Source organism: Rhipicephalus microplus, chromosome 8 (assembly GCF_043290135.1).
Source record: "Rhipicephalus microplus isolate Deutch F79 chromosome 8, USDA_Rmic, whole genome shotgun sequence".
Lineage (NCBI taxonomy): Eukaryota > Metazoa > Arthropoda > Arachnida > Ixodida > Ixodidae > Rhipicephalus > Rhipicephalus microplus.
The window spans coordinates 94,732,845-94,754,357 of NC_134707.1; the positions used below are offsets into that span (position 1 = coordinate 94,732,845).

The 21,513-nt window shown below is 44.4% G+C and overlaps 1 long non-coding RNA gene across 1 annotated transcript; it reads left to right on the top strand.

Annotated features, from left to right (window-relative positions):
* The first annotated feature begins 8,220 nt into the window (after positions 1-8,220).
* On the top strand, positions 8,221-21,186 carry LOC142768667 (uncharacterized). Its single transcript, XR_012885381.1, has 3 exons — positions 8,221-8,356; positions 19,916-20,138; positions 20,824-21,186. It is a non-coding gene; the product is annotated as an uncharacterized LOC142768667 (long non-coding RNA).
* The last annotated feature ends 327 nt before the right edge of the window (positions 21,187-21,513 follow it).

Sequence of the window (21,513 nt, forward strand, 5' to 3'; positions counted from 1 at the left end):
TCAGAAAGCAGGTGTCGCAACTTCTCTTGAATTTTTTGAATGCTGCAGACTCCGCACGTGACTGGTGATGAGTGACAATTATGTTTGGTGTATGGTGCAGTGAGATATAGGTACCGGTACAATACCGCATGTGGAAATGCACGGAGGCCACCGGCTTATGGAGGCTAACGTCACGCTACGCGCGACTTCTTAAGAGTCCGCCCGTGCTTGGTTAAAGAAACTTCTTTGGGTCTGCGCGTGCTTAGTCAAAAAACAAACAAACAAAACTTCGTTAGTTACAAATATGAAAGAGAGGACCTGGGGTGGGGCGATTGCATGGATGTTATGCAAGGCTAGACTCACCGGCTACCTTACAACGTCCTAATCCTAATTATGGTACGTTGGATGGTGTCACCACAGGTCTGATAGTTCCTTTTGCTGGATGATGCTCTCTTAAAAGCGGTCAATTTGCACAAAAGTTCAGCTAAACTGGCCTAAACCACCCACCGCCATTGCTAGCCACCGCAACACAGCTTCGTACGAAATTCGTGCGAACTTCTTGCTAGGGTAGCGCGCGTTTTGCGACGTGTGTTGTACAAGATAAAAAACTGAATAAATGTTCCGGAAAAACACGGAAACTTGAAAGCAATATTTTGGTCCAGAGAAGACGCAGGGAAGACCCCGTGCAACCCAGGTGGTCCTAAGTAGTCACCACCAAGCCGAGATTGGCGGCTCGTTCATGGGCGCTATGCACGGCCAGGATTTGATCGGTGAGTTGGGGGCTGCGCAAGCGAGCTACCCACCTGTCCTCGCGGAAGCCGAAGGCGATGGCTTCAGATTATAAGAGCACTTGGTTGAATGCTGCTAATGGCCTACAGGTGGGGAAGTCTGCAGTGAGATACTGTTCAGGTCATATGACATGAAGAACCACAAGGTTAGGATACACATGGTTTTGCAAGTATAACGGTAACTGCCTGCGCTATGCAAAGTGGGGGACACACTCTAAGCCAAAACGGAGCAACAGGGGTATAGGGGTTGCTTCTTTCAGGGAGCAATTGCATTGCCACTCCCATTACTCTCCTAAAAGGAGTAACTGCAGAGGGAGGAACCGTTGCTCTCCTTTCAGTTCCTCCTTTGGGGGATGAACAGTTACTCCCTCCAGTTCCTCCCTGCAGACCAACAGTTACTTCCTGCCGACCAACCCTTACTCCCACCAGTTGCTCTTCTAAGAGCAACAGTTACTCTTTACCGTTCCTCCCACGTGTTTGCAGTTACTCTCTGAAAACCAACTGCACATGCTTCCAGTTACTCCTTGGGGGAATGAGTATTTATCTCGAGTATGCTTGTCACACGCTTAACACATGGCGAGAGCTCCTCTGAAGAGCACTGCTTTGGTGCTTCTAACACAAAAAGTGGACAATATTGAAAGGAAAACAAATGCTTTATTGTTCTTTTTATGAGGCGACGTGTGACCACACGTAAAAGTAGACTTCGCCACACCACAGCCAGCACTAAACAAACACCATAATACATCAAAGGTTTTCTGCGACATCCGTGGAAAAACAATTTTGAATTTCTAGCATAGGGCAGTCTGTGTCATCATTGGTGAGAGAAGGGCAACTTCTCCAATTCTGAAGAACTCAAGTTTCGCAGCTGGTGTTTCCATCAGGCTAGCGCAGCAGAACGTCACCGCAGGCATATGTGAAGCATCTCATTGCTGCAAGAAAAAAAATAGAAGTGTGACGTTAAACATGCCAGAATCAATTCATAACAATGAGTCACACACACTGAAGCAGCGCTTACATTCTAGGATGTCTACTGCAAAACGAAATGTGAAAAAAAGGAAGGTTCGGCCAAACGTTACTTGGCAAGCCATATAAATGCTGATGTGGTAGACGCTCTTCACATGATGTCTCGGACAGCAATATACTGGAAGAAAATGTGCAGCACCTCAACAAGGCATATTTGTAGCAGTTAAAGATACCCTTAGGTTCAGTTAACTTGTTTCCTATACACAGCTGAGTTACATTTCTATGAGCCCAGTCACCAATGGGCATTCTAAATGAGGTCATGTGTGTGGCAAATAACACGTACTGTCCGCTCATGTTAAAATACTTATTTAGCTCGTGCACATAGTTGCTCTCGATTCTACTGTTCTATCATACGCTGCTGCGTCTTGAATTGTGCAATACCTGTAGGCACAAGCCAAGCATGCAAAGCCTGCTTGAAAGCAACCATTTGCAGAGGCTACATGATAATCTTCAGTATATGTCTTTGTACCTGACGCAAACGGCTGGACAAAACTATAGACAAATAAATGTAGACCGTGCTACCTTCAAAAAATGCTTTAAATTTAGAAAACTAGGGTGCATTTGTTCACTCGGTTGACGAGTCACAGCCACGAGATATGTAAACGAAGCAATATATCTTAAGGCATGCACAGATATTCTGATTCTTTGTTTGACAGTGTCACAGATAGCTTGCCAATACATATATATTTGAGAGCAACAAGATGTGAAGCTTTTATTAGTTCAACGTCTTGTTGGTTCACAGCCAAACAGGTTACTGCTTGTTAGACAAATTGGAATAAGCACATCATGGTTTCCAAAAAAAAAAGCATTATTAGAAGTTAGCTCCCGGTGTGAATGTCTGCCTATTTATTTTGTACTGCCTTCTACATGTGCCACAAAGACATTTGTTGAGGATGTGCTACCAGTCAAGCCATGATCGCATACTTGGTCAATGTGATGGAAATACAAACATAAGAAACACTGCCACCTCTAGTAAGAGCATAACACTTCAGTATCTTGGACTAGCAAAGAGGTGCACAAGAAAGTTAAGCCCACTCTTGCGGAACTTTGAACGCGAATATTTCAGAGTGGGGAAGGTCAACATGCTGTGGCACTTTTAAACCCACGAAACATCTGCAGAAAACAGGGTAAAGGCAAGTCAAGAAACGCTGTTATGAAGGCCTGCGCGCATGGACAGCTTTGTGAATCTAGGCCCAAGTGTTATGCTTTGTGCAAGCCAAAATCCATGTAAATAGGGAAAGCATACTTTTAGGAGTACCAGCGTAAACAAATCTTGGCAGTTGGCTTTTTAGTACAAACAGCAATTCCTGCAATGAAAACATAAACATTTTATCTTAACGGTAACAGTGTGAGCACACACACGGGCCAGCCGAGCCATGTCGAATTGTCAGTGCCAGTGTAACCATGTGGCATAATGAACTATTCTCTGGCCAACACATGCACAGTTTGCCCCTAAAAAGCGATGCTTTCATATACGTAGTACAAAAAGTCTGCACTTACCAAAATTCACTTGCTTTCTGTACTTTAGCATCGTTGGGAGCATCTTTATCTGCAGTATAACCAAATTTGTGTCATACCCCTGAAAAAAAAGTAAAAGACATGCATCAAATATTGTTTCATTTGGTAGCAGTGAAGTCAGGTTAAGAACAGCCAAGTGGGAATCAGCCGAATTATGTGCATGCGGCAAATCCCAAACGGCGTTATTGAGGTTGTCGAAATTTTCGTCGATTGGTATTAACGTCGATATGTGACTTCAACGGCATGCCAAGTTTTCACAGCGCATAAAGATTTCATGATGCAGAATAATGACAGCGCTAACGAGAACATACAGCATTTATGATTGTCTTTTACAATATTCAGTTTTGCTAAGGTTTTACATCACTAAAGAAATCTGAAAGATTTGGGTCATTCCTCCTCCAATTGTTCTGTCAATATGTAAACTGCTCGCTTGATGGTGCGCTTATAAAATAGTACGTTCAGCACAGAGGTGAAGCAAGTGACGCAGTGATGTGGGCAGACTTTTTTTTTTTTAGGCGTGCGGGGAGGGGGGGGGGGGTCCGCTTATCTGAATAGGCCGGGCAAGCGAATATGGTCGTCAATTTGGGCTCCCTACGCCCGGCCTAAAAAAATTCTGTGCGCAACCGCCTGGCTATGCCAGTGAAGTGATGCGACAATGATTTGTTCACTTACTGATTTACATACACTTTACATCTCTAAAAAATGCGGCCCAAGGCCCCAACACTCAGCCGTTAACATTACATAAAGCCAATGGTAGAAAAGTGCCAGTATGAATGCAGCTACAACCCCGCCCCAATGTTTTTTCAAGCGAGGTAGTGTTGCGGAAATGAACTTTTAACTGCAAAAGTACACTGGCACTGCAGTGGTGACAGGGGAAGCAAGAAGGTATGCAGGCGGTAATAGAGGTAATAGAGGTCCGATACGGCTAGCAATGGATACGGTGAATAACAGCAAATCATTTCTCTTTCAATAGCGCAACCACTCAACAATGTATTGTAAGGGCATTAAATGTTGCTGGAAATGTCACTCACCCGCACGCTGATGCATGCTCGGTCCTTTTTGTCCGACGAGCGAACAGGCTTGCAGATAGCTGAAGACGTGTTTACGATGTGTTTGTTCCCCCCAGCAGCAAAATCCACAACTACTTCGCGCTCCATAAAGATAAATATACACTAACCTTCATCACGAATATGCAGAAACGCAAATCTGCGGCACACACACACGATCAAAACATAGGTCACAAGCTCGCCCGTCCATGTGCTCGCCAACCACAGATCATATGAAAATGAGTAAGTAGTGCAAACGGGAACCTAGTTGCGCCGAAAAAAAAAACGTCCAGCAGTGGCAGCACAGGCGTCAGCGCAATAATTTCAGCGTGTTCTCCTAATACAATTATAAAAAAAACTGAGGTACACTAAAACTCATAAATAAATATAAAATGTTGAGTGTAATTTTTATTTAGTGCTAGTCAACATAAACACTGAATAAAAATTACTTTGTAACTTGCATCGTTTGCTACACCAGCGCCACTTTTGTCGTGCGGGCGCAGATGGCGCAGTTTTGTCATTCTGCCCTCAAACTACACGGAGAAGCGTGCTACTAAGTGTATGGCTGATGAGAAGCGCGTCTGGGTCCGCTTTTTTTTTTCTTCTCCGATAATCCAGATTGCGCGGATGCCGCGCAATATGCATCCAACCTACAACGAAGCACGAAGACGAGCCAGGGGTAAATCTCTGCTCGCCAGTGCCCGCTTGGACAAGGATCGAGCCTGCTTCGTCGATGCTGCTTCGTACATTCAAGAAGAAGCCTTCTCCTCAGTGGTCGTCGACTGTGATTGCAGAGTCATCAGCTGCGCTACCATCCGCACTTCTAGTTCCAGCGTTGCAGAGCAGGTTGCCATTGCTCTTGCATTGACGGACGGTGTACATGACACAATTTATTCAGACTCCAAGGCCGCTATCAAGGCCTTCCAGATTGGCATGGTGGCTCCCCAGGTCCTACAGATTATTCAAAAAGTCAAAGACCTCAAAAATCACTCATTGGTCTGGTTTCCTGCGCATCTTGGAACCATTGAGGGTGCCTCGCTCAATCCCAACGAGGAGGCGCACTCGGCTGCACGAGGTTTGACTGACCGTGTGCCGGGTAACGCGTCATCTCCTGGGCGACCTGAGCCTCTCTGCTCGTACAACGAGATATGCAAGCACCACTATCTGTCAAGAAGACTGCTGCCTCTACCACACTCCTCGCTATGCAGGGCCCAAGCTGTTACTCTCCGACTGCTACAAACAAACACTTACCCGAGTCCTGCGGCACTGCACAAAATGTACCCTGAACGGTTTCCAAGCCCGGACTGCCCCCTGTGTGGTGGTTATGCGGACTTCGAACATGTACTGTGGGGCTGCGCCTCTGCCGGTCCCCCTTTCACCCAAGAGGAAATGAAGCGACTCATCAAGGCCCAGGACCAGACCTCTCAAATCCTGGCCGTCCAGAGGGCCCGCGCGAGGGCCGTCAGGTTTAACCTAATGGTCCCCGAGTGGGCCTAGCCAGGTGACGCTGAGTTTACTCGCGTCTATTGTGGACCAAATAAAGTTGTTTCACTCACTCACTCTTCTCCGATATATCTGGGCGGGGGGGGGGGGGGGGGGCTCCTTATGCACGTGTTTCGGTGCTTGATCGACTTTGACGCCCTTACTTCGCGGACGAACGGCGTGTCTAGGCTTTTTTTATCGTTGTTTTGCACGTGTTTCGGCATTCGGTCCGCTTTGACGTGCCAACTCTCCATTCTGCTGCTGCGTGTGTTAGGTATTTGCCGTACTGTATTCTCAGGCCTTCTGTGTTCAGCCAGCGCTGATATCTTATTATCTGCGGGTGCTAAAATAAATCACTGTTTTGGTTTGGTGAAGTTTGGCACACAGAACAAACAATAATCTGGCCCATGAATATCAATGTGGGCGGCATGCATATTTGTGTGCGGTGTCCTGCCGGGGAGTAACCGTTGCGTGACGAGAGCATTTACAGCGGTTCCTCCTTCCGTTGCTCCCTTACAAACTTAAGGTGAATACAGTTGCTCCCCCATTCTCGAACAAGTCGGCCATCTTGTTCCGCTTGGTCTTTTCGGAGAGTAACAGCCGGTCTGAAAGAGTAAAAACAGCCGTTGCTCCCATTTTGGCCATTTTTGGCTTAGAGTGCAGGGAATAGTCGCCAGCACATTGAAGTATTTAGTTATTTTGTTGGACGTGAGCAAGGGTTCCTAGCGAGGCAGCGGGACTGCGGAGGTGGCGTGGTAAGCGAGTCCTCACGGGGCCTCGTATGCGCCCTCATTAGGGTTAGAGCTAGAGCCCTCAGTGTACCCCAGGAGTGTGGGAAAGCAAGAGAGAATAGGCCGTAATACTCTTGACGCTTTGGAGAATGCGGAAGGTCTGAGGGGCACCATCCCTTTTTGATAAGTCCTAATCGTCGCCTTAGAGCCACTGTATATTGACTCTCTGCGATTATCAACTCAGCCAGTGCGATTGCCACTTGTTTGCCTCTCGCATGATTCGATGTGCCCACTGGGGTGGTAACAAGTGAGCCTTGAATACTACATAGGTTCTTGCAGACCGATGTTCTATTGGAAATGCTCGGTAACAGCCTGCTTCCATATGTCCCAATCGTAATTAGTAACTACGCCAGTCGCGCACCGCTCTACAGAGATCCGTTAAAGCGTTTAACATAGAGAGCTCTTGCATCCACTTTGCAAGAGATTCTACGCATTATGTCTGTATAAGCCATGCTGTCACGCTTCCTAGCAGCCGTTTCACCAGAGGAGGGTACCTTATGATGTTCGGCGTTTTGCTGCAATGATTGTGCAAGCTGCCGTTGTGTCTCTACAATGATGCCAAGAAGATCGTTTAAAGCGACGGGGTGCGTTGCGTTGCCTCCATCGCCATTGTGAGCGGTATCTGGGTGTCAAACGGTGAACAGACGTAGCTCTGTGGGTCCTTGGTGTCCCCCTGCTGGCCATTGCTCTTTGTCGTGAGCGGTGCCGCTGTTCAGGCCAGGCCATGAAGAAACGCCTGCAGCTTTTACTTGATGTCTCGAATTTCTCCTTCGCAGATCACTGTTCTTGATAGGTGCTCGATGTCAGCTGCGCCAAGTTAGCAGTAAAGACGTAGCTTACTGGACGCTAATCTTGCGTTTTAAGGATTGTGCACGCTTCAATAACAAAAAATTATTTTGGTGTGTACGACAATTTGTTGTCTATCTTCTCATCTTAATCGTTTGGTGTGGCTGCCTTGCAACGTGCGAGGTCTATGGGAATGCTCACACAATTATTAGGGCGATTACGAAGTCAACCTTGATGAAACTGTCGTCATAATAAAGTGCTACACCGGGGTCCTGATGGTGCGCTAATCACAAAGCACCTATGGCCAGCAGTGGAAGAACCTCAGTTTAAATAACTCCGGCACATTTTCTATTCATGTAGTAGTATGGCTCATGCACCATTGATTGATTTGTGGGGTTTAACGTCCCAAAACCACCATATGGCTCATGCACCGTGCCTTTCATATTTGTGTGGTGAGCATGGGGTAGAAAATTTCTTTTTATCGAGCCCTACTCACAATTTGTGCTCTTTATTGTTTGAGAGACATATAACGTGTGATTAAGGCAGCAACTGTAGCGAAAATTGATGTTTTCGCAATTTACCCATTTTGAGCGTATACTGCCTTGCAGGAACACATTAAGAAAAATACGCTTGAAGGTCACTGCAATGGGCAACCTTGATCTACTGCCCATTGAGATGCGGGAGAAAATAGCAAGGTTTCAAATCGGCAGCGATGACGAAAGCCCGTAAGGAGGTTGCATCAATGTGTTCCTTCGAGAAGGCCGCGTGGTTTGCAGGGTGGTGTTTAAGGGCTTGTGAAATTTTTTCAACTGTTATATACCACTCTCTGTCTTTCTAGAGCAGCAAAGCTTAGGCTCTGCGTAGCGTATAACACCAAGGTCGGATTGAAGAACATGGTGCTGGACTTAGTGAAGGCCGTTCAAGCGGGAGCCATTGAATCAGAGTGAGTACGCAAAATGTCTGGGGAGGGGTATTAATTTACCATTAGCATTGTTTCGCCACAAGGGTGAAGGCATCCATGTTATAGCAACAAAGTAGAAAGTCACGCGAAGAGCAGCAAGCTATTGGAAAGTTCCAGCTCGTACCTCAACCAGAAAGCGCTTAGGAATTCATCATGCATGAAACGAGCTTGGACTGACACTCTCAGAGCTCAACACTGTGACAGTTCTTTGAGCTTGTCCTGTGCATACTTGTGCGCTCTTATTGGTGCGCCTTTCCTTCTGTTAGACGAGAACACTTTGTGTGTTAAAAAATGAGTACTTCTTGATGTGCGAGCAGCGTGCTCCTTTTTTAAACGCAGCCGCGGCAGCACGGAAAGTGTCCTTGGTGCTCTCCTCAATCACGAGCCTGATAAGCGTGCGCGCAGGAGAGATCATGCCCCCCCGAAAGCCCTCGTTCATGGAAACGGGGAAGATTACGACGTATAGAGGGCGCTCAATGCAAGTTCTGCGAGCCATGTCCCTACTGATGACAAAAACGCAATCAGGTTTCGTAGCTCTGAGGACCGACAAGCGGTATATAGTGTATATGAATAGATTGCTGTTAGCTATCTTGGCGACGTACGCTTCGTGGTATAATGGCTAGCGCCGGTCGCTGCGGAGTGAGAGGTCACTGCTTTGACGCCTAAGGGCGGAACTTGTTTGGCTCGTTTTATTCTTTGAAGTCTGATAGTATATATCTTGAAACGTCTTATTTATAAGGGGAAATACGTCAGCAGGTCCGTGGTGAACCGCGGCATGGAAGACTTTAGTGCTAAAACAATAATCAACTCATGGTGACACACCATGACGTCATCATTACGGCACATATGTCAAAATCTCTGGGACGCCAACTTGACGTTACTCAATGCGTTGCAAATGTTAAAATTTTGCTGAACACAGATCTTTTGTACAGCCACATGTGGGGCACAGTTTTTGAAGCTCCCAATCTGAAAGCTGTGCGCGTGCTGCTCAATTCCCGGATTCTCTGATAACTATAAATTAGTATGCAACACTTGTGATTGAATGCTGATATATCTTTTTAAATCTTCATCTTGTCAATGCACACGTGCTAGATAAGACCTTTTGCGCTATAAACTTTATAGATGTTTCGCTTTAATACCTTTAAAGGGGTGAGGATTTACCCCTCAGCCTTGTACAAACAACACATCATTTGGAAAGCAGACATGACTGTGAACTGCTCAGGCAAGTATTGCAGTCGTGCGCGCTGCGTAATGTCTACAAGAGAAGCGCGTAGTTCGTGTTCTTTTAGGCACCTTCTTACGCAGGCTGGTTCTCGCTCTTGTTAATGGGCGCGCGCTTGTCTTCGTACGTCCTATTTCTGTTATCCGATGTCGCGGAAAGTCATTGGTGAACGGCCCCCATAAATCAAGAGCGGTGTTTGGTTAAGATGCGCCTGATCCCGCACACACTTCAAAAAATAGTTGTAATTAATTCAACAAGCTGAAATATGAAAAAGCCTTCGTGGCAAGTTTTGAAAAAAAATGACTGACTTCCGTCGTCGTCTGCTGAACTCATTGCATCCGCAAACACTTGAGCGCAACAATAAAGAAACCTACTTCCTTTTTCAGGATTGTTGACCCTTGTGCCCCTTTCATTCGATTAGTCTTAAATGTCGAGTAGGCTGAAATATTGCAAAACTAGTGTTGGGCGTTGAGTTCTATTGCCACGGATATCGTGATGACTTTATGAGTGCGTGCATCGATCGAGTTGCAAGCAGGTTCTTAGTCAACGGGCCGGAGAGCGGCTCATTCTGAATCATGAGGATTGAAATTAAGCTGAAGGTTTTACAACTTCAATTGTTTTCACACAGATTGCACAATGTTTCTTAAGTTTTGCATAACACACTTTTGTTCAAAGATTCAAAAATATACCAACGTTGCTCTTACAAATTGCGGATTCACCGACAAAGTAGAAATAATAAAACCGTAATTCCACTGTCATTTCGGAGTACTTCGTGCAATTCTAGAGTCATTTTCTCACAGCTATAGGAAAACTAACAACAAGATATCTGGAAATATGCTTCAGAAAAGTTTGGCACTATCACAGGACTACATTTAGTAATACCAATATTACGCATGGTCTTATCACAGGACTACAAGTAACAATAATTATATTTTGCATAACTAGTACACTGATTTGCAATACTTCCCTCACCATTGAAATTCGGCCTTGTGAGTACTTATTGATGACTCTCGCCACCAATATTTCTATGCCAGCCAGTGCCATCTGCAAGCTAAAGTTATTCCTCTTCAATTATTTACGTTATAGCTCAAGGCAAAGTACCACATTAGGAATTGTGGTTGGCACTACGGCTGCAAAGTCAATTTGAAATTATGCAAGCACAGGCTTAAATTTAAAAAAAGCACTCCTCTAAATAGTGTCTGAATTCTCGTCACATTATAATATAAAACTTGGTATACTTTAAGGTTTAATGAACCTTGACCCCGCTCGTATAGGAGTTGAAAATTACAACACACAAAAAAATTACAGCATATCCAGCGAGTGAATGATCATGAGTGGGGCGAAGGTCTGTCTGTCTGTCTGTCTGTCTGTCTGTCTGTCTGTCTGTCTGTCTGTCTGTCTGTCTGTCTGTCTGTCTGTCTGTCTGTCTGTCTGTCTGTCTGTCTGTCTGTTCATTCATCCGCACCAGCTGAGGGAGTCATAGAACTAGACGTTCACGTAGCAAGAGAGACAAGCATGTACAGAGCCACGGCTTAATTAGCTTCGCCCGTAAACCGAACGTTACAGAACGACGCGCTAAGACCAACTAAAGTTTAAGTCAGCTTTGGCTTATTTAACAATGTTGGTCAACGTGTTTCACTAGTTGCGTACCATCCTGTGACTTTACTTCTTATTTTTTGGTGTTGAAAATATTCTTCCGCAGTCTTTAGTATTAATACACATCAACTCGCGCAGCTGTCCATTTTTGCATGCAGTTTGGTGAATAAACCTGGTTACACTTATTTTGTTTTAAACAATGCTAAATTTTTGATTACCCATTCAACTTGAAAGTCGAATACAGTAAAATGCACAACATTCTGTGTCAATCCTAGTATTTGCGCAAGTGCCGTAAGATGAGCGAAAGGTTCTAGATGGTGTACAGGGAGAAGCATCCGAGTGTTCACGAAATGCATGTCTCGTACACAAGCAGGAAGTGAGCAGTTGTTGTGGCTTTGCGAAAAGTCACTTCCAGAAAATGATACAAAAAATGGATCCATTGAGTTTTCCGTATTCACAAAAATGAATTTCTTGCCAGGGTCCCCTACTTGACTCTTCTTATTGCCGACGTTATAATAATAATTAAACAATTGTGAAGTTCAAAACCTACTAAGTTTTTCCTTGTGAGTTTTCCACTTCATATACACCGGGCAGTGAAACCAATTTAAAATAGTATGCCAAATACTAGAAGTGTTATTCTTGTACAGCGTACAACCATTTTGGCGGTTTAAAAGTGGGTGAATCTAGAAATAGTGGCATAAAATGTCAATGATATAAAGATTCTACTTATAATTACCCAATTCGGACGCTAGCTTGCTGGTCAACAACAGCTGTTCTATTCAAGGCTGGAGTTTGAACGACTGAGTATTGATTCAAGGCAAAAAGATAGCATGTTTGCGTGTAGGACCAAGTAATACTTAAATAAAATACCAGCACTTTTACCTCGTCAGAAATTGTGTTGACAGCGACAATACTGTGCGCAGATAAGCACTATGATAGCATGTGCAAAACAAAATAGCAAGAGGGAAGATGAAAGGTTATTCAAGAGCATCGTTCAACAGGATGAAATGACTCATATGAATGACAATGAAAGAACCTTGCACAACTAACGCATTTTTAGCTTTCTTTCTTTTTACTTTGCGCGCACAGGTGTCGACATGACGTGGCTTATTACTTCGCTCTTGCTGACAAGCAGGCATGGCAGCAGCAGCCCGAAGGTCAAAGGGAATTTTTCTTCCCTTCCTCTTGTTCAGAGTGACCCCTTCTTAACAATCATGCATTGTTTTTAATATGAAATATTTTCATGCTGGCGTCCAGCACTGCTCTGCTGTCGTATTTCCGGCACGGATATGCCATCGTAAATTCTATACGAACAAATCATAAAGGATGAAAAAATGGCAGCACATCCACGGAGAGAATGATGGAGAGTGGAGCGAAGCATCCGTCCGTCCATTCGTTCTTGCTTCCGTCCGTCCATGCGTGCGTCTGTGTGGCCGCCCCTGCGTCCATTCGCCCGTCCGTGCGAGCGTCTGTTCGTGCGTCCACACGTCCATCTGTGCGTCCCTCCCTGCTTTCGTCCATGCATCCTCTCTTGCGTCCATCCATGCGTCCATCCGTCGGTACAGCCATCCGTGAGTACTTGCATGCGTCTGTCTGTGTGTCCGTTCGTCCGTTTATTAAATTCTCTAAGTACCACCATCTCGCATCTTTTCATCATATATTCCGTACATTCACCGCCATCCAGCAGACATTCCAAGGACTAAACGACAGGTGGCACGCGCACACTTTATCACGGCTTGCGCTTCGTGTCTACTTCTACATTCAACCACCTCGAGTTCATGGTATATACTAGTTCATTGTATTCATGGCACTATGGCTCAACGATAGCTATTGTTTTTCTAAAATCAAGGAGGTTACGGCCAGCGAGTATAACTTAGCAACCCTTTCTTGTCAGATAGTGCTCGATGTGCACTCCAATGGCTGCTAAGGAAGAATGAGAGACAGGAGAATTTGGCTTTTAGTTAACCCGCACGCTGCGAATTTTTTTATTGTTCAACAACGCACAGAAGAAATCTTCTACCGGCACCATGTAGTAGTACAAACAGTAAGACTGGTTACACACTACTACTATGACTACGAGGGACGAACGGGTGCCGCTAGAATGAGCTTCGCCCCTAAAAACGCGACAAAAAAGTTGTTTAGCGTGGAGTCGAACCAGCGACTTCTCAGCACGCGGCGCAGGCTACTGGACCAGAGCACGCACGTCGCTCGTCTTTTCAACAGAAAGTCGTTTATATACAGCAGGCACCGTTGGCTGTCCTGAGAGCTCTGAAATTTTAGCGGGTTTTTGTCATAAGTAGCGAGATGGCGCAAGGGTTGCAGGTTAGGCACGCGCGTCCTCTAAAGGTAAAAGCCTCCACGCAATCCTACGCGTTGAGATGCGTGCATGCCGCCCCATGACGTGCTCAAAGCTTTTCTTGGCACCGTGCAGTCTGGTTTTTCATTGTGACCACAGCGTCAGAACGCAATGCCCAGCGGAGAAAGAAAAAAAATTGCGCCATATCCACGAAGTGAATGATGATGAGTGGGCGAAGCTCCGGAAGTAAACCTGGTAAACCATGAATCCTCTGTACATTTTGCCCACTCGATTTTATTACATCGCTCCCCCTAGCGTACGTCGCCGCACTAAATCGAACGATTGCCTTCAACCAGTGACACGCGCCATATGTGACATCATTCCTATTTTATAAGATCTCGCGTTTTTCATCAACTACAAGTACCGCTTTCTAGTTTATAACATCTTGCATCTTTTCATCATCAGCTACAAGTACCACCATCTAGTAAACACATCAAGAACTAAACGAGAGGTGCCTACATACAGGAGACGGTACCGCCATCTAGTGAACACTGCAAGAACTAAACTAGAGGTGGCTACATACAGGCTACAGGGGACGCACAGCCCACGCCCTAAGGAGCTTCGCCCCTAAAATGCATTATTAGAATGGAGTCAGTCAAAATGGAACGTGATGCCCGCGTCTCCTTGCCCACGTGAGCGGGTGGACTAGTGCAGGGACACACGTGGACTGCGTGCCCCTAACGGCCAACGTCAGTTACCTTAGGATGGGCTAGTGCCAGCAACCCAGCTCCCTTTGCTCAGCTGACAGTTTCAAACGGTGGTCTCCCACTCACCCGCGAGCTTGCATCGGAATTCAAGAGCGTTGTACATCTTGCGCTTCCACCTCAAGCTTGCTTTCAAGCTAAAGGGAGCACGAAGGTCCCTTCGCTCGCTTCCGCGGCCACGTTTAGGAAAAGAAAGCGCTGCTCACGCACTAAAAAAGAAGTGTGGAAGTCCTTCTCGTCAGTCCAGGTGTATACTTGTGTTCGTTTCGTGAAGTTTTTGTGTTTGAGCAGCATGCTTCAAGTGTCAGCTGTGACAGTTTGTGCGTGCTGGTCTTGTGTGTGTTCATTTCGTACGTGTTTTCTGCATAAGGCGCGCGCTGCAAGTTTCAAGACGATCGCGCCGTTTTTCGCGTGACTTCGCAATTTGTTGCTGTAGCATTCACTTTTCGCCCTTGTGACGAAAGAAGGCACCGTAAACGCTCATCAACCTGCCTGTAGACACGTTTCACTTTTGCGTTATAAAGATTCCAGAAGAGATGAATCAGCCACGCTTTTTTTTCTGTTTTATTCGTGGAACTTTGCTCGCACGTGATTTTATTCGGTTCCCTGAGGCACATCACGTCTGCCCATCTTATTATCAAAAAGCGTATATCTAAATTTCGTACAAATCAGTCGTACCATAAACAAAGAAAATAACTCTTCAAGTTATTTTTCTTTGGATAGAAGTATGACATAAGCGAAGTCATTGTGTAGTTCAAGGGCTGCCTAAAACCAATCTCAACTGTCTAAAGGGCACCCTCCGCAGCATTCCGTACACCGATGTAAATATGTGGACTATGTTAAGAAATCCTTGATTAGAAGGCGTTGAGATGTTTATTTAGGCTTCGTGAGAGAGTTGTGTTTGTTATGAGAACACACTTTTCTTCCACAGCTTCATGCATGCCCGCCAGTACTGAAGGAAATGCAGGAAGTTTTGGAAATAAATAAAAAATGAAAAGCAAACTTGAAAGAGGAGGTGAAACATGAGCGCTTGTTGGACGCGTTCACGCGAATGACATCATATCGTGAATATACCTTCTCTCTCCCACCACTTGTCCACATAACTTCTGAAAGAAGTAAAAGTCATGATGCAGAACCATACTACACCCACTAAAGTACATCCTAAAAGAGTATAGTGCTGGCACAGGTAGAATTAACCAATATTAGCCCCTAGAGCACCAAATTAGGTTATTTTCGTATTGTGGGGCACCACGCAGATCTGTTTCCCATGGTCAGTGACAGCCGCCCAATCCCAAGTTGCGGAACTCATGTGTCTATATAAGAATTTAAACCTTTTTGTCTTCATTATGAGCCTGATTATGCCCACTACAGGACAAAGGCCTCTCCAATGTTCCGCCAGTTAACCCGGTCCTGTGCTTGCTTCTGCAAATTTATACCCGCAAACTTCTTAATCTCATCGGCCCACCTAACCTTCTCCCTTAACGACCAGCGGTTATCCTGTCTGCGCGCTACATGCCCGGCCAATGTCCATTTCTTCTTCTTGATTTCAGCTATGATATCCTTAACCCCCGTTTGTTCCCTAATCCACTCAGCTCTCTTCTTGTCTCTTAAGGTTACACCTACCACTTTTCTTTCCATTGCTCGCTGCGTCGTCCTCAATTTAAGCTGAATCCTCCTTGTAAGTCTCCAGGTTTCTGCTCCGTAGCTAAGTACCGGCAAGATACAGCTGCTATATACCTTCCTCTTGAGGGATAGTGGCAATCTACCTGTCATAATTTGAGAGTGCTTGCCAAATTTGCTCCACCCCATTCTCATTCTTCTAGTTACTTCAATCTCGCGGTTCAGCTCCGCGGTTATTACCTGCCCTAAGTAGACATAGACGTTTACAACTTGAAGTGCACTATTACCTATCTCGAAGCGCTGCTCTTTTCCGACGTTGTTGTACATTACTTTCGTTTTCTGCAGATTCATTTTAAGGCCCACCTTTCTGCTCTCCTTGTCTAACTCCATAATCATTAGTTGCAATTCGTCCCCTGAGTTACTCAGCAATGCAATGTTATCGGCGAAGCAGAGGTTATTAAGGTACTCTTCATTAACTTTTATCCCTAACTGTTCCCAATCTCGGCTTCCGAAAACCTCTTGTAAGCACGCGGTAAATAGCATTGGGGAGATTGTGTCCCCCTGTCTTACACCCTTCTTGATTGGTATTCTGTTGCTTTCTTTATGAAGCACTATGGTAGCAGTTGATCCCCTGTAGATTTCTTGCAGGATGTTTATATATACTTCATCGACGCCCTGATTCTGCAGTGTCTGCATGACGGCTGATATTTCTACTGAATCAAACGCCTTCTCGTAATCGATGAAGGCTATGTATAGTGGTTGGTTATATTCTGGGCATTTCTCTATTACTTGATTGATAGTATGAATGTGGTCGATTGTTGAGTAGCCTGTTCGAAATCCTGCTTGTTTCGTTGGTTATTGAATTCTATTGTTTTCTTTACTCTGTTAGCAATTACCTTTGTAAATAGCTTGTATACTACAGAGAGCAAGCTAATCGGCCTGTAATTCTTCATGTTCTTGTCATCTCCTTTCTTATGTATTAAGATGATGTTCGCGTTCTTCCAAGACTCTGGTACTCTTCCCGTCAGGAAACACCTCGTAAACAGAGTGGTTAGTTTTCTAACACAATTTGTCCTCCATCTTTCAGCAGATCTGATGTTACCTGATCCTCACCAGCAGCTTTGCCTCTTTGCGTGCTGTCTAAAGCTTTTCTGACTTCTTCTATCAATACTGGTGGGGTGTCATCTAGGTTACTGCTAGTTCTTATATTATTAAAGTCGTGGTTGTCCCGGCTACTGTACAGATCTCTGTAAAACTCCTCCGCTATTTTAACTATCCTATCCAAATTGGTAGTTATTTTGCCTTCTTTGTCCCTTAGTGCATACATCCAATTTTTGCCTATCCCAAGTTTCCTCTTCACTGCTTTGACGCTTCCTCCGTTATTCAGAGCGTGTTCAATTCCCTCCTTGGTATACCTTCTTACATCGCATACCTTACGTCTATTAATCAACTTCGAAAGCCCCGCTAAATCAATTTTGTCTGCTGTACTTGAGACTTTCATAATTTGACGCTTCTTAATAGATTCTTCGTTTCCTTGGTAAGCTTGCCAGTGTCCTGTCCTACTACCCTGCCTCCAACTTCCACTGCATACTCCATAATGATACTCGTCAGATTATCATTCAGTGTATCTATGCTAAGGTTGGTTTCCTAACTAAGAACCGAGTACCTGTTCTGAAGCGAGACTCTATATTCCTGTACTTTCCCTCTCAGTGCTAGCTCATTGATTGGCTTCTTGCGTATCAGTTTCTGTCGTTCCTTTCTCAAGTCTAGGCGAATTCAAGAGCGTACCATTCTATGGTCACTGCATCGTACCTTGCCAGCCACTTCCACATCCTGCACGATGCCTGGGTGTGCACTCAATATAAAGTCTAATTCGTTCTTTTTTCTTATAATACGTTAAATCTATGCTCAGGGCGCTCACTCCTAAGGCATGCTGTCATGCGTGCTGCTGACGAACGCGCGCAATCGAGAACAAGCTGCGCTCTAAGGGCGTTTGCATGCACACTTCCGAGCAAGTAGGCATGCGACTAAGGATATGTAGTGAAGAAGACGACAGTACTAATCCAAAGATCTTGTGTGAGTGCATAGACCAGAGACGCAAAACACGCCCTGCGCGTCTTCATGCCCTGTGCGCCAGGGCATGAAGCAAAATACACAACATTTATATACACAGCCAAAAGCAAAATACACATCATTGAAGCGAGCAGACGCAATGTACTGGGTGGGGCGCTACGAATGGCACTGGCGCCTTCATCTGAATGAAAAGAGTAGATGGGGCATGCGTCAGATAAATAGATCGCTATATCTCCAGCATTACTTTACCTTTTCGAAAAGTTATTACGGCTACAATTTCCTGGCAGACATCAGATTTATTTCAAGGTGTTTAAAAATTAATACGTACACGCAATGTTTTTCAGAGGCCACAAAATATTGCTTTGCTTCGATCAGGTTTTCTCAGTGTTGCATGCAGTATACAGCCGGCCCCAACAGTCACACAATGTGGTCTGTCACGCTTATAATGCGGTGATCAAATGTGGAGAGACCACTGAGATATGGCGATACATTGGTTGGCCATGCATGGCCTTCTAAGGTTTCACATCACGGTTTTAAAAGTTATCCAGCGACCTCGGCAATTAAATCTTAGATGTTGCTTAAAGAAGGTCATGAAAAATAACTCGAGATGTCCATCTTACAGCCGTACCCATTAAAATGACAAGAATAGTTAATTTTTTTGTGGGACAAATATATATGAATGGCAATACTGTGGTAAGTTTACTAACAAAAGCTGTTTGGGGTGGCCAAAAGTATAAATCTGTCTGAAGTGGGAATGGTTTTAAATATTTAGAACAGTCGTTAACGAGGTGTTCTTTGTATTGGCTAGATACTAAACGTAAGAAACTGCAATATCCAACTCAAAATAACTAAAGGGAGACTGACCAAATGCAACGACTTGCAGCCGAACTTTGAAGTTAGTCGCATAAAGAATGCAACTTAGTGTACCCGTGAATGGCGCATTGTTGCGGTGACAAAATTTGATTATCTCTATTCTCAACCACGGCGTTCTTTTTTTCATCAATCAAGGGAACTTCTTTTTTTAGGAAAATAATAATAATACAAAGAATATTTGGACCGACAGCCTTACGGGCTCGTAGCTGTTCCATTAGAATGCTCACAAAGATTCTACAGGTCAGCTTTGAAGGGAGACACAGAAACGGTCAAATAAATACAGGTAATACACATATATATATTTTCTTTTGCTAGCATACATACTTGGTAGGTTCCGACTAGCTTGCTTAACGCGGCACTCATTACAAAAAACACATGAAAATAAAACGAAACAGACATACACACAGGCTTACATATCAAACCTGTGTGTACAGAATAATATCTTGTGTGGCGAAAAAAAAATGACTTGCATGCTGGGCCTTTAAACTCTTTCTGAATTTTGCTTGTACATGAAGTAGAATTCAAGTGAGTCCCGGTGACACTTCTTGTTAACCTCTGGCTTTGAGCTTCTGTCTACGAAACCACTTCTGTATTTTGTTATACTGGACCTTTATATCACTTTCTCTTTCTTATTCCAGCCAAGATGCGAGTTAGGCAGGACTCTTAAGATGACTATGGCTGCTCATGGTTTCAGGCATTGCGAAAAATGTCACATAGTGTTCGTCAATTAAGTTTCGTAGGGTAATGCGAAACCACTTCTGTATTTTGTTATACTGGACCTCTATATCACTTCCTCTTATTCCGGCCAAGATGCGAGTAAGGCAGGACTCTTAAGATGACTATGGCTGTTCATGGTTTCAGGCATTGCAAAAAACGTCACATAGTGTTCTTTAAACAAGTTTTGTAGGGTAATACAACTCGTGGAGCTGGTCTCAGTGTTATATGACAGCAAGAAATGTGAAAGGTCTCTAATGTGTGTATTGTATAAAGATGCGTTTGATTTGTTTCAACGTATGCCACATTGTCTGAGCTCTACGTCTAGGTTTCCATGTTTCACATGAATGAATAAGTGTTGATATTTTGTGTAACTTTTGCAGCGACATAACTGCAGGTTTCTTGGCGTAGTGGCTCGCTGTCAGTGAGGCTCCTGAAACTGAGCTGTGGTTTCGCAGCAGCGGCGAAATGCGTTTCAGTGAATTCTTGGTGCTGCAGAGCGGCTACTCGTATATTCACATCGACCCACAGTTGTGGCCCGACATCACATCCTGGAACTGGATTTGGGCAGTTCTGCAATTTCAACCAAAATGGCCGTACATCAAGGTTAGTGGATATTCTAAGCAGCGTCTCGTAGTTTTATGATAAAAACATTTCAAGCGTGGCATACGAGGGACTGCGCATTAAAGCGTCAAATTTGTTGAGGAGTTTCGGAAGGCCCTTAATTGCCTAGATTAACAAAACTATTTCTAATGTCTCTTTTTGCGTTTGTCTTAGTGAAGAACTTTATTTGTGTGTAACTCTATCACTAAATATTCTCAGTGCATTTATCTTTGACTTGAAAAACCAGGTCACTTCTTTTATGGTTCTATTTCTGTTGAGCGAAAAAAAAATTGTAATTCACCAGTGACCCGGAGAAAGAGGAGCGTTGGACAACTCTTCAAGTATTATGGAGCTTTTATCATAAGCAAGTTATCATAAGCAACAGTACACAGTGAAATGATTCAAGTGCAGATACAATTTCACGCAGATAACTTTTTATTTAACGATGAAGTACGTGCTTTCATTAGACATGGCTCGACTCGAATAAAAAGTGAGGTTCTGCAATTTTGTGTTCTCAATTGTTCGTATGAGGTCACATAAAAGCAGACTACAAACTGCTACTGCCAAATTTAATCATTGAAGTAAACACTGTCTTAAAGCCACTCTTTTTCTGTCTTTTTACATGTAATGATTACGAAGCGAGAGATAACTCCGACAAAGACTTTTGTTTTCATTATTTCTGATGCAGGCCATTACGGACAGTCATCGCGATTTGTGGGCATCTCCCCAAGACCGGAATGGCTGCGCGAGTATTATTCGTCAGAAGTCTTTCTTGAGGCGCAGCAAATCTGCAAAGATGGCGTACCTAAGCAGCCAGTGCTTCAGCGAAATTAATCAACCGACGAACGCATCCTTGCTATTCTCCGGGAACCTTCTTACTGAATGAGGCAGTAAACATTCGTTCACTACTTCTTTGGCATGAAAACATCTTTTCTGAAAAGCTCAGTGTTGTAAGGAAAGTGTGGAGAATAAATTAACCATTTTCGGTGTACCTCCCATACGAATGACTCGCAATTAACATAAATTTGACACACGTGTCTATAGAAGTAGTTCAAATCTCGTGCCTGATAAGAAGTTTTCACAGAGCTCATGGTAGTTGGGTTGGCAAGACAGCCTTGCAAATTGATGCATCGAAATTGAGGGTCATGACTGAGAATTCTGATTAGGCTCTAGAGGGTTGCTGGAAGGCCTGCAAGCCTTAACGGGAGGTGCCTATATGAGTTAGTGCAAAGTTACATTTAATGATCACTGCAGCGAGAGCCAAATATATGAATGGTAATTGCAGACACTGACCTAGGGTCATGCAGCTGATTGTTTATCTTCTTGACCCTATTATGCGGAACAGCCCATCAAATGTATGCATAAAGATGCAAGAAGC